Raw genomic sequence first — 22,158 nt, 5'->3', positions numbered from 1 at the left:
GAAAGGGACCTCCTACCACCAACAAAGAAGAGCTGGGAGCAGAGTATATCCTTTGGACCCAGTCTCTGAGCTGAGAAGCTCCTAGACCAGGGGAAGATTAATGACAAGGACCTTTTCCCTAGAGCTGACAGAGAGAGAGAGAGACTTCCTCTAGAACTGGCAACCCGAGTTCGGACTTCTAGCCTCCTAAACTGTGAGAGAATAAATTCCTCTTTGTTAAAGTCATCCACTTGTGGTATTTCTGTTATAGCAGCACTAGATAACTAAGACAGTCTGTATAGAAGTTTGTTCTATAACTGAATTTTTTAAGTTACTTTTACATGCTCCAAAAAGGTTGTAATGTTTGGTCCACCAAGCTGTTTCATTGTGGCATGCCCTAGAGATTTAAGGAGCCAGAGGCTAAGGAAATACTGATATTCTACTACCTTACGACTTGTCTGTATTCAGAGATGGTCACAGTTTTGTGATTATAAAATTAAGCACAAGCCTGCATTCTTGTGTGAAGATGAAAACGTGAGTTCTTCTGATAATTCTTAGTAGCAAGAGCTTATCCATGTGGTTATTCATGCTAGATCTATACCCTCTCCAAGTATTTATAGTGTTAATAAACCCTTTGAGCTTTCAGATTCCAACATCAAACATTTGAGTTGTGAGACAACAGAATTTTCCTTGCATAGGTTATGTGATTTAAAAAATAGGTTTACTATTCACCATGGACAGCATTTTTCTTTTATCTGAAGGGTTAGGGATGGAGGGTGTTACCATTTTGTAGTTTTTTGTTGTTGTTGTTGTTTTGTACCTTTTGACAAGTGTTAAAAGATGAAAGCCACAATGATGGCTGATGATGAGACTTCTGAACTCCGCATCAGTATTTAAGTGCCTTGGCTGGATTTACTACCATCTTCTCTCCAATAAGGTTAAAATTGAAGTAGGTAGTGCCATGTGATGAATGTAGAGGAGTGCAATACAGATAATTAAAATGTAGAATTGTCTTTGATTAAAATAATTTTCTTCTATGTCTGATTATTTAAATTGCTTATTACACCTAAAGTTTTCTTATTAATCTATGGTCATCATAGCATTTTCAGTTCAACAAATCCTTTTCACTCAGTGCTACATCTCAGCTTGGGCTCCTAAATGACAATGGTACATTAGTAAATGGGAGGACTTTCAAAAGAAAACTGAGTAGAAGAGTAGAATTTCATAACTTCAAGAGACTCTAGATGTCATTTAGTTCAACATCCTCATTTTACATGGGAAAAATAAGTCCCAGCAGCATAAAAGAAAATGTGTCCCAAGATTGCCTTCCAAGATTGGCAGGCAAGACTGCAAGGTTTCTCCTGATTCACGTAGCTGCAGGGGCTGGCAAACCCAAGATGGGCAGTTCAGAGAGCAGGGCTCTGCTCACAGGCTGTGAAGACTGATGACTCCCAAGTTCAGCAGATAAGCTGACAGTTCAAGTCCCAAGAATTGGAGGTCAGATGAACAGGAGGCAGCTGCAGAATCCAGAGCAAGCAAAAAGCCAGAATGTCTGCTTATATTCAGATGCAGGCCACTCCTCCAAGGAAACTCCCTTTCCACTGATTGGCTACTCACAGCGTATTCAATCATAGGAGTGATCACATATAAACACTGAGAATCATGGCCCAGCCAAGTTGACACACAATCTTAACCATCACAGTCACTATGAGTCAGAATCTACTCGATGGCAATGGGGGGAATCTCCATCTTCTTCTAAGCTTGCCTCACTGATGAAACATAAAGAAGAGAAGAAAGTCAAACTTTAATTTATTGACTGTTTGTCAAATCTACCAGCTGCTCCTTGGAAACACTATGGGGCAGTTCTACTCTGTCTAATGGGGTTGTTATGATTCAGAATCGACTGTATGGCAATGGATTTGGTTTAGTTTTGGGTTTTTTTGTAGCAATATGTAAAAGGCTTTCTAAGTGTGTATCTTTGGTTGGGGTCACCCAGAAGGAGATGCTAAGTCAAGACTTTGAGTGCAAGTAGTTTATTTGGGAGGTGATCTCTGAAGGCATCAGTAGGGACGTAGGGGAATAAGACAGAGAAGGGAAGGATGTGCATTATAAAGCAGGTTATTACTGTGAGCAAGTGGGGCTCCATCTCACTGTAGAACTGAATGTAGAACACTCCCTAGATTCATCACATCTGAAAGGTGAAGAAGGTAGGATATTTATCTTTCGACTTCAACCATGTCTGATCGAGAGCTGATATTAGATTTCATTCCCTAGCCCTTTCAGCTTGTCCCACAGGAGGGCTTCTGGCAAGCAGTTGCAGTAGAATGTTGCAGGCATGAACTTGACCACTGAGTATGAAGCGAATATGGATGATGTCTGCTGCAGCAAGTCTTGTAATGAAAACAATAACCACTGGAAAATATCTAACCCTGGAATTTGATTTATGAAACTGAAGAGTCAGATACAATTTACTAATTAAATGGCCTTGAAGAAATAGAATCATAGACTGTATAGCACCCATCTCAGAAAAAGGAGGGGAAGGCAGACCATGGGTGCCCTTATGCACACAAGGATGCATATACCCATACTCACATCATTCCAGTCTCATCTGCCTTTCTCATTTCACAAATAATTTTTGGAAATATGGCCTATTAGAAATAATTCTGAAACCAACAATAGGCCATTGTCTCTGTGCTCTCCATTTTCTAGTCAGCACACAGTGACAAGATGTTCATCAAGTTGGTGGAAACATCCACAGTCCAAGACTTGGCTCTCCATTATGCATTGTATTCTGCAAAAATTATAAGTGGGCCTAGAAGGTAACAGATAGTACTGAAAGAATAACAATATAAGGAAAGTTAGCATGAATCTAACTCAAAGTTCAGAATAAGTTCAAGCTGTTACTCTGGCATAAGGTTTCACTTGGGATTAGAGTGAAAGTGAAGGGTGGGAAATTTCAAAATTACCCAACATGTTTTCTTATTTTACTTGGAAAGATAGCTAGTGTTTTTTTCTTTTTCTCATTTATGAAATAGGCCCAATTGCTTGTGTTTCTGGATGTATTCACATGGCTAAGAATTAAAGCACTATATATCTTGGGTCTTTCTTCTTTCCTACTTAGGCTTACCACCCTAATTAAGAAAAGACACTAATAGCATGTACTGGATTTACAAGCATGCCCTGACTTGACATAATAACAATGCAATGGTAGCCCTGCCTTTTTTAAGCCGAGACTTTAAACAAAGGCGCCCTTTTTAAAATGTCTTGTCAATGACCTACTCGGCCAAGGAAGCCCTTTGATAAGAGTTGTATATTAGAGTAGCAGTTAAATGATCTTTCTAAGAACTACAACTATAGAAGCAAATTAATATTTCCTTTAGTATGCTCTGTGATACATTTGGAATGATAAACCCACACTATTTAAAAGTGTGTCTGTGAAAGACAAACATTGGCTTCATTGGTCATTAAAGAGGATAATTAGGCATAAAGGCTGGCCTGGTTAATACAATGCTTTGGTTGATTGTTTACAGATCAAACATTAACAAAGTTAATGTGGACATTAGATATGTTTTGGTTGCTTTTGATAATTGCAATCAGTTAATGTATTGTTAGAAGACTGTCTATTAAATATCTGGTTAATGACTAAGCAATCAACAAAGAAATGGTTAGGTCTTTCATTTGGATTTTTTAAGAAAAATAGCATTTACAGAGCAGGCGTTGGCAAATTACCACCTATGGGCCAAATCCAGCCCGCCGTCTGTTTTTATGTGTAAAGTATTACTGGCAGAATACATGCTCATTCATTGTACACATTGTTTATGGCAGTTTTCGAGATACAACAGCAGAGTTGTATAGTCTTGACACGCACCGATAGCCTACAAAGCCTAAAATATTTACTGTCTGGCCTTTTACAGAAAAAAATTTTCTCACCTCTGCTATAGAGATGTGACTTAAATTTTTTTTGTACATAAATATTCTTGATAGACTGCTACCTAAAGCTCTAGGCTAAAGACATCAAAGGTGTGGATTTCACTGCCATGAGCACATGTTAACATCACCTTATAATGCTGACTCTGGTCACCACTTTTGCAAACGAATACTTTTAGCCATAAGAGAGACTGATGTACCAAAAATTAGAATGCAATTTATTAGAACTGGGAGGAAATCATAGAGATCATGTAGTTTGATCTTCTATTTTTACAGATGAGGAAAATGAGAGAGTTAAGCAGTTTTTCTAAGGTTACTGAAACTCATAGCTGAGGCAGAACACCATTTCTCCTAAAGCAATGGTTGCATTTCCCTTAAAGGAAAACCCAGCATAAAGCCCTCCTGATGAAGCCCATATCCTTCTGATGGAAGTCAGGGAGTATTAACATTCTTATGTAAAGAACAGCTTTCCATCCCATGCTGACTAAATTCAGTTACTCTAATGCAGTGGTTCTCAAACTTCAATGCGCATCAAAATCACCTGGAGCACTTGTTAAAGTGAAGATTGCTGTGCCTCAACCCCAGAGTTGCTGATACAGGGGGTTTGTGGTGGGGCCCAAAAATTTGCATTTCTAGTAAGTCTCCCAGGTGATGCTGATGCTGCTGGTCTACAGACCACACTTTAAGAACTGCTGCTTGAGTACAATCGACATGATTAATTCTGCCCCTCTCATGTGTAGGCACTTTGCCCCAAAACTGAAGCAACTATTACCTGCTCTTGGTTTATTAGAGAATAGTAATCAACACAAAACTGACAACAATGTCTTTAAATATAATTATTTTATACCATTGCACCATTGCCAGTCAGAGAAATAACAAATAAAAGGGAAGCAAAGGGAAACAGAGAAAATGAAATGAAGTTTTTATTTCATGCACAAGCGGAAATTGATGGTAGAAAGTTGGAGTATTTGTGAGGGTAGGAAAGGAATGATAATGTAAGGTATGGAGAGTACCGATATCTTAGAATTTCTAGGCACACAGCTCATTAGTAGAGAGTGAATCATACAATTTAAGTTGTGAGAGGGACTCCAGAGATCATCTACTACTAAAGGATTTTCTTCTCATATAAATTTGAGTTCACTGAAGGTATGTCTATGTGGATTTCTATAAACATTTATTCAATAAAAATTGTATGCTGCATAGCTCGATTGGCCTTATGTTCACAAAATTCCTTTGTGGTCAAAGGTTTCTTTTACAACTAAAAACATCAAGGAAAGCAGACATTACATTAAGCGCCTAATATCACACAACAAACTGGTGATAGGACAGAGAAAAATCCTCAGTTCTCTTGATTCTGTGTAAGGCAGACACTAACGGAAATAGATAAAGAATGGGATTTTATGTTTCTTGGATACTTTGTAATTTAAGTTGTTTTGCCTCTTCTTGAGGGGAAATAAAGGAGAGATATCTCATCTCGGAAGATTAAATTTGAACTGGGCAGTGGTAAGCAAATATAATTCACACTCCACCCTCTCACCAATCATCAGCAAACACGATTGAAGTGGTTTCTTGTGAGAAAATGTTCTAAAGAGTCAGAACTGGGAAAATTTAAACCTGATGTTTCTCACTTCCTTCCAACTTCTCCTTCATCTGTTGCAACACTTTGCTTTTACTCTGCATCTGTGCCCGGGGATTACTGGATTGCTGGCACCGCAATCTCCCCTGGCTATCACTCTTGGGATTATGAGGCCCTAACTGAGTTTGTCTGAGGCTGAGCTCACCCACCCCTCCCATCTCCTGCCCCCAATTGCTCCTTCTCTGCATGTCCTTACTTCTGTCAAAGTTATCATTATCATTGTGCTCCATCCAGTTACACAAGCTCAAAACCTCAGAGTGAACCCTGCCAACCCTTTCTTCCCTCTCAAACCTAGCCTGTTAGCAATCCTCTCAATTTCTCTCTTATGATGGTTTTTACATCTGTTCTCTTCTCTTATTCCCTCTTTCCCTCTCTTCCATTTCCACCCACCCGGGGCATAGTAGTTAAGAGCACGCACTGGGATTCAAAGTCAGACACCTAGACTTTACTCCCAGCTCCCATGCCTCCTAGCCGGATGACCTTTGAACTCACTTGAAGTCTCTGAGCCTCAATTTCTTCATTGTATTTTAAAAATGGGAATAATACTACTTGCCCATAGAGTTGTTATGAGGACAAAATAACATATACAAAATGCTTAGCAGTGTCTGATACTTAGTGAGTGCACCCAAGTAGGAGGACTATATAATTATCATTCAAGAGGAGAATTCATTGTGTACCTTCAGTTTTCATTTGCCCCTTATATACAAATATTCATTTTCATATCTAATTTTGAATTCTTAATTTTATTTTATTTTCTTCAAATAAAGCTCCTCAAATTGTATTATCTTTTAAAAAACCCAACCCACTGCTGTTGAGTTGACTGTGATTCATAGCAACCCCGTAGGGTTTCCAAGGCTATAAATCTCTATGGAAGCAGGCTGCCACAACTTTCTCTCACAGAGCCACTGGTGGTTTTGAACCACCAAACTTTCAGTTAGCAATCACTTTAACTACTGTGCCACCAAGGCTCCTTAATCTTTAGGTCCTACAAAAACCTGGATCCACCCTGATTTTGAGAGTGAAAGGGGACCTCATTAATAATTGTGCATAGACAACAGAGAAAATCCAGGACTATGCTGGACAAACCAGGATGTATTATCACTATTGAGTGATTGTCACTGTTGTATTATCACTGTTTCGTGAGCCCTGAACATCGCTCCACATTCTCGTTGGGTATGCCAAGATTGCAAGGTCTTGACCACTCTTTATCTGAGCCGTTCATCAGGGTTGTGTTTGCTACACAACCTTGAGGGATGAGGTAGAGACTCCTTTCAGACTAGTCTTGCTACTGCTTGCTATGTAAGTGGTAGATTCCCCAAGTCAGCATTTCTTAGTTGCAATGCAAACCTATTGCATACGTAGCAACCATCAGGGCCCCATGAGCCTTGGGGACAAGGAAAACTGGCAATAATATGCTAATGCTCATGTTGCTTGCTGTTATAAGTGAATAGGCTTTAAAGTTATAAGTAATAACTTTTTGTTTAAAGTCATAATGAACAATATTTTTGTCTTTGATAGTGAGTAATACAGTCCTTTAAAAGTAACAGGCTAGCTCATGAGCTGGTTAGACTAGACCCATTGCAAAGTCGATTCCGACTCATAGCAACCCTATAGGACAGAGAAGAACTGTGCCATAGGGTTTCCAAGGAATGGCTGATGGATTCAAACTGCCAAACTTTTGGTTAGCAGCCAAGCTCTTAACCACTGTGTCACCAGGGCTCCTATGAGCTGGTAAGTAGGGTAAAATCAAACTCTAGACTTAACAGTCACCCTTCCCAATAAATGACAATTATAATCTCACGTTTAGTCTTGCAGAGTCTCATATTGGGATTTAGTTTCTGCCCTATTTATTCCATTCTACAGACCATTGCCAGAATAGTCTTCATAAAATATTTCCTTCACCATGTCAATCCCTTGGACAAAAATCCCCAGTGGTTTCCAACATGCCTAAAATATATCATTAACATTTCTTAGTCTGATATTTGATTGTCCTCATTTTGTCCTATATTGACTCATTTTTCTAGCATTATATCTCACTTTCACCATTCTTCTTAAATTAGTCCATTCCTTGTCTATTGAACATGCTAAGTGTGTTCTCATATCTATATCTTCATTCCTACTAGTTCCCACCATGTCTTCTGACAGGAAATAAAATTCTTCCTTTGCAAAGAGGAGAGATATTTGAAGAATAGATACCATGTTTATAGTAGCATCTAAAATATAAATAAATCTTGTGTCAGTCCTTTGTGAGAGCAGAAATTTGTCCTACCTACTACCTCAAATGAACTAGGTATCTATATCATGATGCTGTTGTTGTTGTTAGGTGCCATGGAGTCGGTTCTGACTCATAGAGACCCTATGTACAAACACTGCCTGGTCGTGTGCCATCCTCACAATCGTTGTTATGCTTGAGCCCATGGTTGCAGCCACTGTGTCAATCCATATTGCTGAGGGTCTTCCTCTTTTTCGTGGACCCTCTACTTTACCAAATATGATGTCCTTCTCCAGGAACTGGTCTCTCCTGATAACATGTCCAAAGTAGGTGAGATGAAGTCTCACCATCCTCCCTTCTAATGAGCCTTCTGGCTGTTTCTGCCAAAACAGATTTGTTCATTCTTCTGGCAATCTATGATATACTCAATATTCTTCCCGTACACTATAATTCAAAGGCAACAATTCTTCATAGGTCTTCCTTATTCATTGTCCAGCTTTCACATACATATGAGGCAAGGGAAAACACCATGGCTTGGGTCAGGCCCATCTTAGTTCTTAAAGGGACATTTTGCTTTTCAACAGTCTAAAGAGGTCTTTTACAGCAGATTTGCCCAGTAAAATGCATCCTTTCATTTCTTGACCGCTGGTTCCATGGGTGTTGATTGTGGATCCAAGTAAAATTAAATTCTTGACAAATTCAATCTTTTTCCAATTATCATGATGTTGCTTATTGGTCCAGTTGTGAGGATTTTTGTTTGCTTTATGTTGAGGTGTAATCCATACTGAAAGGTACGGTTTTTGATCTCCATCAATAAGTGGTTCAAGTCCTCTTCATTCTCAGCAAGCAAGGTTGTGTCATCTGCGTATCACAGGTTGTTGATGAGCCTTCCTCCAATCCTGATGCCATGTTCTTCTTCATATAGTCCAGCTTCTCAGATTATTTGCTCAGCACACAGATTGAACAAGTATGGTGGAAAGATACAACCCTGACACACAACTTTCTTGAATTTAAACCACGCAATATCCTCTTGCTCTGTTTGAATGACTGCCTCTTGATCCATGTACAGGTTCCTCATGAGCACAATGTTACCCATAATTCATTCTTCACAATGCTTTTCATAATTCATTATGATCCACACAGTCGAATGCCTTTGAATAGTCAATGAAACACAAGTAAACATCTTTCTGGTATTCTCTGCTTTCAGCCAGGATCCATCTGACATCAGCACTGATATCCCTAGTTCCACGTCCTCTCCTGAATCTAGCTTGAATTTCTGGCAGTTCCCTGTGGGTGCACTGCTACAACCACTTTTGAATGATCTTCAGCAAAATTTTACTTGTGTGTAATATCAATGATATTGTGTGATAATTTCTGCATTCGGTTGGGTCACCTTTCTTTGAAATGGGTACAAATATGGATCTCTTCCAGCCAGTTGGCCAGGTGGCTGTCTTACAAATTTCTTGGCATAGATGAATGAACACCTCCAGCACTGCATCCCTTTGTTGAAACATCTCACCTGGTATTCCATCAATTCCTGGAGCCTTGTTTTTTGCCAACGTCTTCAGTGCAGCTTGGACTTCTTCCTTCAGTACCATCAGTTCTTGATCATATGCTACCTCCTGAAATGGTTGAACATCGATCAATTCTTTTTGGTACAGTGACTCTGTATGTTCCTTCCATCATCTTTTGATGTTTCCTGTGTCTTTTAATATTTTCCCCATAGAATCCTTCAATATTGCAACTCGAGGCTTGAATTTTTACTTCAGTTCTTTCAGCCTGAGAAATGTTGAGTGTTCTTCTCTTTTGGTTTTCTATCTCCAGATCTTTGCATATTTCATTATAATAGTTTACTTTGTCTTCTCCAGCCGCCCTTTGAAATCTCCTGTTCAGCTCTTTCACTTCATCATTTCCGCCTTTCGTTTTAGCTACTCTATATTCAAGAGCAAGTTTCAGAGTATCTTCTGACATCCATTTGGTCTTTTCTTTCTTTCTTATCTTTTTAACGACCTCTTGCTTTCTTCATATATGATGTCCTTGATGTCATTCCACAACTTGTCTGGTCTTTGGTCATTAGTGTTCAATGCATCAAATCTATTCTTGAGATGGTCTCTAAATTCAGGTTTGATATACTCAAGGCCATACTTGACTCTTGTGGACTTGTTCTAATTTTCTTCAGCTTCAACTTGAACTTGTATATGAGCAATTGATGGTCTGTTCTGCAGTCAGCTGCTAGCCTTGTTCTGACTGATGATATTGAGTTTTTCATCATCTCTTTCCACAGATGTAGTCAGTTTGATTCCTGTGTATTCCATCTAGTGAGGTCCAGGTATATAGTCTCTGTTTACATTGTTGAAAAAAGGTATTTGCAATGAAGAAGTCATTGGTCTTGCAAAATTCTATCATGCAATCTCTGACATTGTTTCTATCACCAAGGCCATATTTTCCGACTACCAATCCTTCTTCTTTGTTTCCAGCTTCCACTTTCCAGTTGCCAGTAATTATCAATGTGTCTTTGATTGCATGTTTGATCAATTTCAGACTGCAGAAGTTGGTAAAAACCTTCAATTTCTTTATCTCTGGTCTTAGTGGTTGCTGGGTATATTTGAATAATAGCCATATTAACTGGTCTTCCTTGTAGGGGTATGGCTATTAGCCTATCACTGACAGCGTTGTACTTCAAGATAGATCTCGTAGTGTTCTTTTCCACGAAGAACCCGTTGCCATCCCTCTTCTCTTTGTCATTCCCAGCATAGTAGACCATATAATTGTCTGATTCAAAATGGCCAGTACCAGTCCATTTCAGCTCACTAATGCCTAGAATATGAGTGTTTATGCATTCCATTTCATTTTTGATTACTTCCAATTTTCCTAGATTCATACTTCATACATTCCATGTTCCGATTCTTAATGGATGTTTGCAGCTGTTTCTTCTCATTTTGAGTCATGCCATATCAGCAAATGAAGGTCCTGAAAGCTTGACTCCATCTACATCCTTAAGATCAACTCTATTTTAAGGTGACAGCTCTTCCCTAGTCGTATTTTGAGTGCCTTCCAACCTGAGGGGCTCATCTTCTGGCAGTATATTAGACAATGTTACGTTGTTATTCATAAAGTTTTCATGGCCAGTTTCTCCAGAAGTACATCACCAGGTCTTTCTTCCTAGCCTGTCTTAGTCTGGAAGCTCCACTGAAACCTGTCCACCAAGGGTGACCCTGCTGGTATTTGAAATACTGGTGGCAAAGCTTCCAGTATCAAAGCAACACACCAGCCACCACAGTATGACAAACCTACAGACACGTAGTGGATATCATGATTTTTTTTATCATGATTTTTTTTTTAGTTTATGTCATATCATGATATAAACCAAATAAACCAAGCCCACTGCTTAATATATGCAAAGTACTATTCTAAGTGCTTACTTTCATTAACTCATTTAATCCTCACAACAACTTTGCAAGTTACAAATTATTATATCCACATTTTATTGAAAAGGAAACTAAAGCACAGGAAAATTAAGTAAATTTCTCTGTACCACATAGCAAGTTGTAGATCTTGGATTCTAACACAGCTAGTCTAACCCTAGATGCAATTTTGTTGTAAAATTCAAAATAAATGTTAGTCTTTTTCTCCCTTCCAATATTTGACACAATGTTTATTCCAGAGCCAGCAATCAATGCATATTTACTGTATTTGATTGATAGTGACTATGGTGAAGTGTTTAAATTATTGTGGATATGTATTGCACCCAAGGCTTTAAAGTTACAATGAATAATATAAGAATATATTACCACTCTATGTCAGATCAAAGGTTCACCTGTTCAACATTTTTTCTTTGGCAGTTTTCCCCCCTCCTCTTTGCTAATGGAAAGGATATGACTGTCTTGCCATAATACCAATAACAACAAAATCACATATTACATTTGGGTTTGCAGTGCCACTTACTCCCTCCCTTCCTTCTGGGGTTTTGGCCAATGGAATAAGTACAGGAAGAAGAACTCTAGCTAAAAAACAAAAACAAAACAAAAAATAATCTGGGCATGCCTTTTGAAACCTAATGAAGATGGGAAATTACTGGTTCGAAGAACACGACCAGGTGTGAGACCAATGTTGGACCTTTTATCTTCTTTGAATTAAAAATAGCTGAGCCCTTAGTGCCCACTGAACTTTTTTTTTTTTTTTTTAACCATGTCTCAGGCAAAGAATATTTGGACGGGGGCTGGAGGAGAGAATAAGAATGAAGGTGAAAGTGCTCCAGTCATACAAGCTCAAAATCTCAGAGCGAACCCTGACAATCCCTTCTTCCCTCTCAAACCTAACCTGTTAGGAATTTCCCTTGTATAATATCTTTTACTTATGTTGTCTTCTCACTCCTCTTTCCCTCTCTCCCACTTCCATCTGCCCAGGGCACAGTAGTTAAGAGCATGGGCTGAATGAGCCCTGCACAAGTGGGCTTAAAATATGGAGACAGGAGACATAGGAAGACCCGCTGTGCCTGAATGCAGGACATCATACAGAAAGATTGACACACCCCACCTCTGATCAGCAGTCATCTGGACCACTAGAAAAATGACCCAATGAACCTGAAGCTTTCATCAATTGGATCAGCATTTTCGTCCACCACTGTGGATGAGGAAGAACCATGTGGAGAGAGAAAAGCAAGAAATGTGTTGTCCTAGCACACTCTCTGCATAGGAATAGTCATGAAAGTTTCTTCCTTTGTGAAAATGTCAGGAAAACAGAGAAGGCCCTTCCTTCCTCCCCCCAGCAGGTTATACAGTGAAACCTGGGAAAGCCTGATCTCGAAGGGACTGCCCAGTGTTTCCAGGTCTCCTAAGTTTTCCATCTTTGACAGGGTGCAGTCTTCCACTTTTCTATCTCTCTCTATTAGTAGAAAGTATTTTAGTTTTCCTTCTCTGACAGGTTTCTGCCTAATGCAGTTTCCAGCTTTCACAGGTTTTGCTGAATTTGTATTGCATATTTAAATTTTTAAGGTGCTTCATATCTGCCATTTCACTTGAACCTGACAAAGACTCTGAGACAGAACAGGCACTGACTCTGTAAAGCTGGCTAGGGCCTGAAGAGTCACCTCCAACAGCAGCTGAGGGCCGTGGTAGCTGCGGGTGGCAAGGGGTCCAGATCAGGTGAGAGCAGAGAGTTGATGTCAGGTGGAAGTCAGGAGACCCAAGCTGAGGCTTCATGCAGCACTTCTATTTCCCTCCCTGCCTTCTGCTCACAACCGACCAGGAGAAGAACAGGAGGTTAGATCAGAGGATGAGGCCTGAGTCACCTCCTGGCAGCCTGAATGAAGGTACAGGTAGCTCTCCATCCCCCTAAGACTGAAGATCTATCCGACTGGAGTCACCAAGGGCTGTTAAAGGGCAGAGGGCTTTGTGCTCCCACTGTAACCATGCTGGGATGGTGTTTATTTTGTAGACTCTTCCACCTTAATACAACTTCTCACTGCATTGGATTCTCATCATCACTGACACCCTCTCTACTAGAATGAACCATAAGCATACTTTTAAAGTCAGGAAGAGAAAGTTTACTCCAAATTCCATGCCAATAGGTACAAAGCATGTGCTAGCTATTTTCTGCTTCTGAGGCTTTCCCCCTTTAATTGTGAATTTATGACTGTTTAATGCATAACCGAATTTGCTCAAAGTTGATAACCGGTTAAGCGGGATTTTATTTTAATCAGAAAGTAAACCCCTTTCAAATTTACCATCTGTGAAGCATCTAGGTCTTATCTCTTGGGCGCTAATTTTGGCCTCTTCGTGGTGATGAGAACAGCAGTTCGGCTTGGCTCAGGAACCAGATCATCTCCTAGGTAATATGGAGCACGTCTGTGGATTCTATCTCATATCTTTTGTCAAAATGAGCTACAGGCAACTTAAAGGGAGCACTTAGCATCATGTCTACTATGGATGGTGCAGAATTGTTTTTTGTTTTGGGTTGTGTGTGTGTGGTTTTTAAAATCTTGTTTTGGGGTTTGTTCATTCTTTTTGGTAATAAAAAGTTATCATTGACCATTATAATGTCCACTTAGGCCTAGACAAACTTGAGTGCAACCTTAAAACCCATTTCACTGAAACTTATTCAATCTCTGTTTATAGGGTTGTCAGACAAAATAGTAAACACCCAGTTAAAGTGAATTTTAGATAAACAACAAATAATTTTTTTACTATAAATACGTCCCAAATACTACATAAGACATGTTTACATAAGAAATTATTTGTTGTTTTTCTGAAACACAAATTAACTAGATGTCCTTTATTTTTAATTGCTAAATCTGGCAACTCTATTCTGTCAGAGATGAGTTATTTTTTATCCCTGTTTTTCTATTTCCCCAATCAGATGAGAAAATGTTGCTTGGCTCTTGTTTTTGTTGTTTTTTTTTTAATTTAACAAAGAGGTACTTTTGCTATGGCCTAGAGCAATGTTTTTCAAAATGTTCTCTCCTGATCACCAAATTAAATCACTTGGGATACTGGCTAAAATGCCAATTCCTGAGTCCTACCCAAGGCATACTTAGTAATCAGATTCTCAGCTGTCCAAGAAAGTCTTATGTAACTATGAGAAGAAATGACCCCTGAGATTTGGACCTGTGTTAAAGCCTGAGGGGAGTGTTCTTTCTTATTACAAAATGCGACCTTTGAGCAACTGTGGTATCAACTGGATGAGCCACTGAGTAAATGTTGACATTCAGTAAGATGGAGAAATTATTGAATTTTTATCATTTTTTGATTATTTAAAATAATAGTACTTATTTCTAATGTCTTTTCTAGAAATTGTCAAAATACACAATTGAATTGAATTTATTAAAAAATCAAAAGAATGATTTTTAAATGTATCCAAATCATTAGCCCACATGATTGTTTGTTGTTGTGCTCACCTGCAGGCCCAGGCCTAGGGACAACCTATTATTGACAATAGTTTTGAATTCTAGTTCTTCAAAATATATCACAGGTGCAAATGCTGCTTGGAGTGATAAAGAATCCAGAAAGATTTGCTTAATTCAACTTTGACATAATTTACCAAGAATTTATTGTATTGACATTAAATCATATTTTAAAAAGCCAGCAACTGGATTTTTTTTTTTTTATTAATGGATATTTAGGTAGTTTCCAATCTTTTGTAACTACAATGTTCCAATAAATATCTTTGTACAATGATTTTAAAAAAGCCACTCTAGATAGCAAATTATTTTCTTTTGCAAAATCTGGACTTCTCTAAGCTGGCTTTTTCACCTGGAAGAAAATGGTAGTAATATTACTACTTCACATTTTTGGGGGGAATTAACCTAAATAATACGTGTAAAGAAATTAGCATTAGTGCTTGGGATAATAGCAAAATGCTTGATAAATGTTAGCTACTATTATTATTATCATTATTAAAAGCATTCTTCATTTATAAAATGGCAAAACTTTCAAAAGATATATATATGTGTGTATATATAAAATCTGAGCAACCTCTTCCAGGGGTGTTCTTTCAAAATTTTGATTTCTGGGGCTACTGTGGAAGGACACCACTTTAAAATCAAAACAAAATTCTATGTGTGCTGAAAAGCTGAGGTGTAAATCCTTCTGTCCTTCCCCTGCCATCTATTGATGACAATTTTGACTCTTTACCAAATACTTTTTTGACAGCTTCACTGTTTTTCACGTTACAGGAGCATGCAACCAGTAAGCAATTTAATAAAAAAAAATCTATATTCTATATCCTGATTGAGTTGAAGGCTAGTGTGGCTGAAGCATAACGAGTAATAGAGAAAACAGAAGGATCCAAGGTTGGCTAGGAAGCTGAGATTGGTTTGAAATGCTCAGAATTTTATTCTAGTTTTTATCCTGAATGTGATGGAGAGCCGTTAGAGGGACTTAAGCAGAGAAGAGACACAGTCAGATTTCCTTTTTGAAAAGAGCATTCTGGCTTCCCTCTTTCCTCCATGTAATAAGCAACCTCTCTTTCTTCTACTTTGTGTTTATTGTTTATAGCTGTATATTTTGCTTTGGTTTCTTTGTATGTCATATCTTCTTTGATTAAATGTGAACCTAATGAATATGGGAAATTACCTTATTTATCTTTATAACCCCTGTATTACAAGTGCCTTGCAAATAATTGGTAGTCAACAGTCATTTGGTGAGTGAATGACTGGGTGGGTAGATGGATGAAATGACAGGGCAAGGCTAAACACGCATTTGATTAAATAGGTGTAAGTACATGCTGGTGCTGTAATAAATTAGTGCACGAATAGGACCAAAGAAAGCAGTGCAACCAGCCCAAGTCTTCAATATAGGATAAGTGACAGAAACCCAGGTAGGACACTTCTCTTGTGAGATGGCGCTTTTCACACAGCATATGGATCACCCTGCAAGGCATTAGGCCAGTTTTGTCACAGTGCATTTACATTTATCTAAAGTAAAGCATTTATTATCTCAGGAAGTGTTTTGTTTGGTAGTCGTCACAAGGAAATGACACAAATTATGAAGGCCATATTTCTTGGCTATATGTCATGAAAAAGATTTTTTTTTTTTTTAAATCTGCACAGTATGTGAGTGGTATGCTGTGAACTATGGTCAAGTGCTGTTGACTGATGCCCCTATTACTTTTCTGGATTTAGGACAGAGTCATGAGAACAAGATGGAAGAATAACAACAGACTGTATTTTCATATCACCGTGATTTTTAAGGCTCCTAAGGTGTTGGTGCGGTGGTTAAGCATTTGGCTGCTGACCAAATGTCAGCAGTTCTACTCCACTAGCTGCTCCTTGGAAACCGTATGGGGCAGTTCTACTCTGTCCTGTAGGGTTGCTCTGAGTCGGAATCGACTGGATGGCAATGGATTTTGGGTTTAAGGTGTTCTACAGATGTTATTCAAATTTATGGAAAATGTAGCACTGAGAATTTACAAGTCAGAGGAGTCTTGATTCTAAGCTAAATTTTTGTTTATCAGAGGGAGTGCATAGAGGATGTTTCTCACACCTCCACTTATGCATGTGATGAGCTGGAGAAAAATTTATCCCCCAAAGTTCCAGTGTGGTATAGAAGGCTTAGCCAAGCCAGCAGGACCTCCACTTGAGAAAGAAATGGAGAGACAACTCCCAATGGGCTGTGTGCATCTGAGAGAGTTGTCTGTTTGGGTTGGGATTTTGGAAGCTGTGGAGCAGAAGGGATTCAGCCAGCAAAATGGAAAAAGGTTGGTGTGAAGCCAAAAGGAGTCTGAGTGTGGAAAAGGTATATTGAATGGGATGTTTACTGAGTGTCTGCTCTGTAATGTTTAACATAAAACTGGCTTCTGCTTTTCCCCAAATCTTTCCTGAAATCTTCAGTAAAATGTACATTGCCCAATGAGGGCTTTGGAGGGAGTCAGTTCTTGGGGATGAACATGGAGAAGCGGTATGTCCAGTTTCAAGGGAGAGTGTGAGCACAAGCAGATGCTCTCCTGGAGCTGGCATATATGGTAATAAACACAAATCCAAACACACAATGCCATATTTTTCCTAATCTGGGAAAATTCTAGCCAAAACTTCCTGAAACTCATTCAGAAAAAAAGATGCATCTTTTTCCCAGGGTTTTAGCTAAAGGAAAAAATTTATAAAGCATGCAGAATCCAAAATGGTGGTAAATACATTTGTATGCTCTTAACATAATTTTTTATTGAGAACTTGTTTAGAGGCCACTGTTCATTAAACAAGGAGCTCTGTTAGCACATTGGTTAAGTGCTCAGCTGCTAACCAAAAGGTGGGTGGTTAGAACCTACCAGCTGTTCCACTGGAGGAAGATGTGGCAGTCTGTTTCCATAAAGATTTCAGCCTTGGAAACCCTATCGGGCAGTTCTACTCTATCCTATAGGGTTAATATGAGTTGGAATCAAGTTGGTGGCAATGGCTTTGGTGGTTTTTGGTTTGGCTCATTAAACCACATTGGGCATTTTTCATATAAGCCCAGTCTGAGCAGTCTTGGAAATTGTTTTGGAAATATGATTAGGCTCCACAATGCCTATTTGACTTGTACCCTTTGTGCTGGCTGACTGCATTTTCCTTTCTCAACCTTCTATAACCAACCCTATTGACAGCCTGCATCTGTGGGTTCTGCTAAAGGAATGTATGCTCCAAGGAATAGGAGAAGAATAAAGGGATGAGAAAATAAATACAAAAGAAAAAGCAGAAACAAAACCAAAAATCCTGTTTTGTATTAGTTGCCATGATAAAATGGGACTTGAAAGGTTTTATCTCCCCTTGAATCACTCTTATGTTCCATCATCCACCCTTCCCCCTACCATTGGGTTGGCTTTTACCTGTTTAGTTTTTTAATAAACTTTGAATAGAAATATAATATTCAATGAAGTACATATATGTCTCAAATTCCAAAAATATTCAGAACAAGAACATACTCATGGATCCAGCACTAAGATCAAGAAATAGAATATTACCAGCATGCCTGTAGTCCCCCTCATGCCTTCTCCTAGTCATTATAATTGTCCTCCCTCAGAAGGAGTTAGCCTCATTTCCAATTTCACAGAGTAAGTTTTTCTTTTTTAATACTTTACACATAAATGGAATCATACAATATATACTATTTGTGTCTAATATTGGCTCAACATTAAATTGAGAGATTCATTCATGTTATTTTTATAGTGTGTAGTTTCTTAATTTTTAGAGCTGTAGTGTTCATGCATAGGTAAATATATTTACCATTCTATTGCTATGAACATTTCAATTGATTCCAGTTTTGGGTTATACACGAAGCTACTATGAACATTCTTGTATATGTCTTTTAATAAACATATGCATAATAACATGATTGATGTAATTGCTGTCACTGAATTGTACACATGAAAAATGTTGAATTGGCAAATGTGTTATCTATATTTTTACAACAATAAAAATAAACATATGCACACATTTCTGGTGGGTATATATGCAGTAGTGGACTATTCAGGTCATGGGGTGTATATATATGCTCAATTTTAGTAGGTGTTGTCAAAAAGTCTTCTAAAATGTTTGAACCAATTTACATTCCCATCAGCAGTGTATGAGAATTTTAGTTGCTCTATATCCTCACCATAATTGTTATTGTTGGTTTTTTAAATTATAGCCATTTTATTCAATGTTTAGTGCTATTACATACATTGTAGTTTCAATTTACATTGATATCTAATGGTTTTGAGCACCGTTTTATATTTATTGTCCTTTGGATATACTATTTGATGAAGTGCCTAATCAATATTTTGCCCATTAACTTTTGTGTTAAATAATTTTCTATAGATTTTTAGGTTATATATTCATATATGAACAAATATACATATTTATAGCATATATATTCATATATTCATATGAATATGTGTAAACTATATATGAATTCATATATTTATATAAATATGTATAAATTGTGGAGTCAAAGAACAATTCTTTGATATTTGGTTAGCTGTCATCATACAAATATCTTACTCACATATATAAGGATGATCAACCATTAGACTTTTGCCAACAAACAAAGATAAAAACTGGATTTAGGAGAAATCTAGAGGCTAAACAGCCTGAGAATGGGAAGTTTGGTTTTTACTTTTTTACTCCCCCCCAACCCCCCACCACTAAACTGATGTTGTAGGTTGGATTCTCCAGAAGCAGATGCTGATATGGAATTTGGGCACAGGATGTTTATTAGGCATCAACATTGTGAAAAAAAGAGAGATGAAGGTGGGATGGTTAAGATTGTGTGTCAGTTTGGCTGGGCCATGATTCTCCGTGTTTTAATGTAATCACTCCCATGACTGAATATACTGTGAGTAGCCAATCAGTTGAAAGGGAGTCTCCTTGGGGGTGTGGCCCACATTTGTATATAAGCAGACGTTCTGGCTTTTTTCTCTCTCTGGATCCTGCGGCTGCTTCCTGTCGTCTCATCTCCCGTTCTTGGGACTTGAGCTGTCAGCTTATCTGCCGAACCTGGGATTCGTCGATCTGCACAGCCAGTGAGTGGGAGCCCTGCTCTCTGACCTTCTGATCTTGGGCTTGCCAGCTTCTGCAGCTATGTGACTTGGGAGAGGCCTCTACCCTGATCCACGGACTTGGGACGTTCTAGCCTCTACAATCACGTGAGCTGTTTCCTTGATATACTCTCTCTCTATATATATATTTATACACTTTACTGGTTTTGCTTCTCTAGAGAACCCAGCCTAAGACAGAAGGACAGGGCAGAGGGAGAAATCTAACTGTAAATCAAGCCCAACAAAGCCTCTGCTAAACTTGTGGAGATATCCTGGGAACAGTAAATTTTGCTTTTAAATTTTAGGGGGTGTGATGGTTAAGACTGCATGTCAACTTGGCAGGGCCATGATTCTCAGTGTTTTGGCAGTCCTATAATGTTGTGATCGCTTCTCTGTTGAGATCTGATTTGTGATCACCCCCATGATGGGGTCTGCTGTGAGTAGCCAATCAGTTGAAAAGGAGTTTCCTTGGGCATGTGGCCTGCATCGAATATAAGCAGACATTCTGGCAGGGCTCAGCGGCTTTTTGCTCACATTGGATCTTGCAGCTGGCTCCTGTTCATCTGACTTCTGGCTCTTGGGACTTGAGCTAGGAGTTTACCTGTGGTCTTGCCTGCCGATCTTGGGATTCATAGATCTTCTCAGACTGTGAGCAAGAGCCCTGCTGTCTGACTGGCCAATCTTGGTTCACCAGCCCTTGCAGCTACGTGAATTAGGAGAAGCCTCTATCCTGACCCACAGACTTGGAACATTTCAGGCTCTACAACCATGTGAGCCATTTCCTTGATACAAATCTCTTTCTCTCTATATATATTTATACACTTTACTGATTTTGCTTCTCTAGAGAACCCAGCCTAAGACACAGGATAATTGATAAGCTTGTGGAGTACCTCGTGGCATGAACTGGGCTACTAACAGAAAGCTTGGGAGTTCAAACCCAAACACAGGGACCTTGGAAGAAAGGCCTGGCAATCTACTTCCAAAAATAACAGCCATTGAAAACCCTATGGAGCACAGTTCTAATCTGACATATATGGGATTGCCATGAGTCAGAATCAACTCAACAGCATCTGGTTTTGATAAGCTTGCAGCTAGGAAAGTGTTAAGTCTAAGCACTCTACTCTGTCTTTGACTAGGCTGGTTAGAGGCACCAAAGAAAACAATTTGCTATGTCTGGATTCTCCAAAAAATCTTTGAGCATTTAGCTGTGAAGCACATGTGACAGGCTGTCCTGTGTCATGTCTGCAATGTCCTTCTATTAGCAGCCCCACCTTAGCTAGGCCAGGTCTGCAGATTTCCCTTATCAAAGTTCCTTAGTGGCTTGCCTTTCCCCTCGTTTTCTTGTATATTTTAATGAATAGAATTTCTTAAATCTGTACTTAATTTTAGTTCTTTAAATCTTCTAAAATAACATAGGAGCTCTTTAAATCTTCTAAAAAAACAGGAGAATATCTTCATCGCCATAGGATAGCCAAAGATTTCTTAACAGAATACAAAAGAACTAACTATAAAGGAAGAGATGGATAGATTGGACTACATTAAAAACAACATCATCTACTCAGATAGAAACAATTAAGAGACTAAAAAGACTGTGGGAGAAAATATTTACACTAGACATAGTATCAAATAAAGCTCGCAATCTATTATTTTCCACTTGAATGTCCAACTGACCCAATACCATTTCATTGATTTTAATTCATTAAACTCTGTTGCTCAAAAAGTTTCTCTAATTTCTCTTTTGGACTTGCTTTTAGAATAGGCTTGCAAGAATTAGTATCAAAGAACGTAGTGACATAGTGAACAATGCCTTCAACATCTTTCCAGTGAATACAAAAATGAATTTTATAGGTTTATTTCTTTTATGTCAGTGTAGGCGATGGCATAAAATCAAAGTATAATTCAGTAAGGCAATTTCATGGGTGAGGGGTACATATGACATATGCATAGTTCTCTGATGGCCTGGTTTAATCTAATCTAGGCTCCAAATTTAGGGTACCTATGTTGCTATGAGTTGGAACCAACTCCACAGGACCTAAAAACAATAACAATAACAACAGAGATATAAATGAACTCCATTCCGGAAATTCTTCATAAATGTCACTTATTCAAACTGATCTTTTAAAAATAGACTGTCAACTAAATAGGCAATAGATAAGTGGTATCTTGGGTGAAGGGTGAGACAGTACACAATACAGGGGAAACCAGCACAGCTTGTATCAGCAAAGGTCATGGAAGCTCCACAGACACATCCAAACTCCCTGAGGGACTGAATTACTGGGTGGAGGGCTGTGGGGACACCACAGTCTCGGGGAACATCTAGCTCAATTGGCATGACACAGTTTATAAAGACAATGCTCTACATTCTACCTTGGTAAGTAGTGTCTGGGGTCTTAAAAGCCTGTGAGCGGCCATCTAAGAT

Source organism: Trichechus manatus, unplaced genomic scaffold (genome assembly GCF_000243295.1).
Source record: "Trichechus manatus latirostris isolate Lorelei unplaced genomic scaffold, TriManLat1.0 scaffold00212, whole genome shotgun sequence".
NCBI classification, from domain to species: Eukaryota; Metazoa; Chordata; class Mammalia; order Sirenia; family Trichechidae; genus Trichechus; species Trichechus manatus.
The sequence above is the reverse complement of the archived record's forward strand: the minus strand, read 5'-3'. Positions refer to the sequence as shown.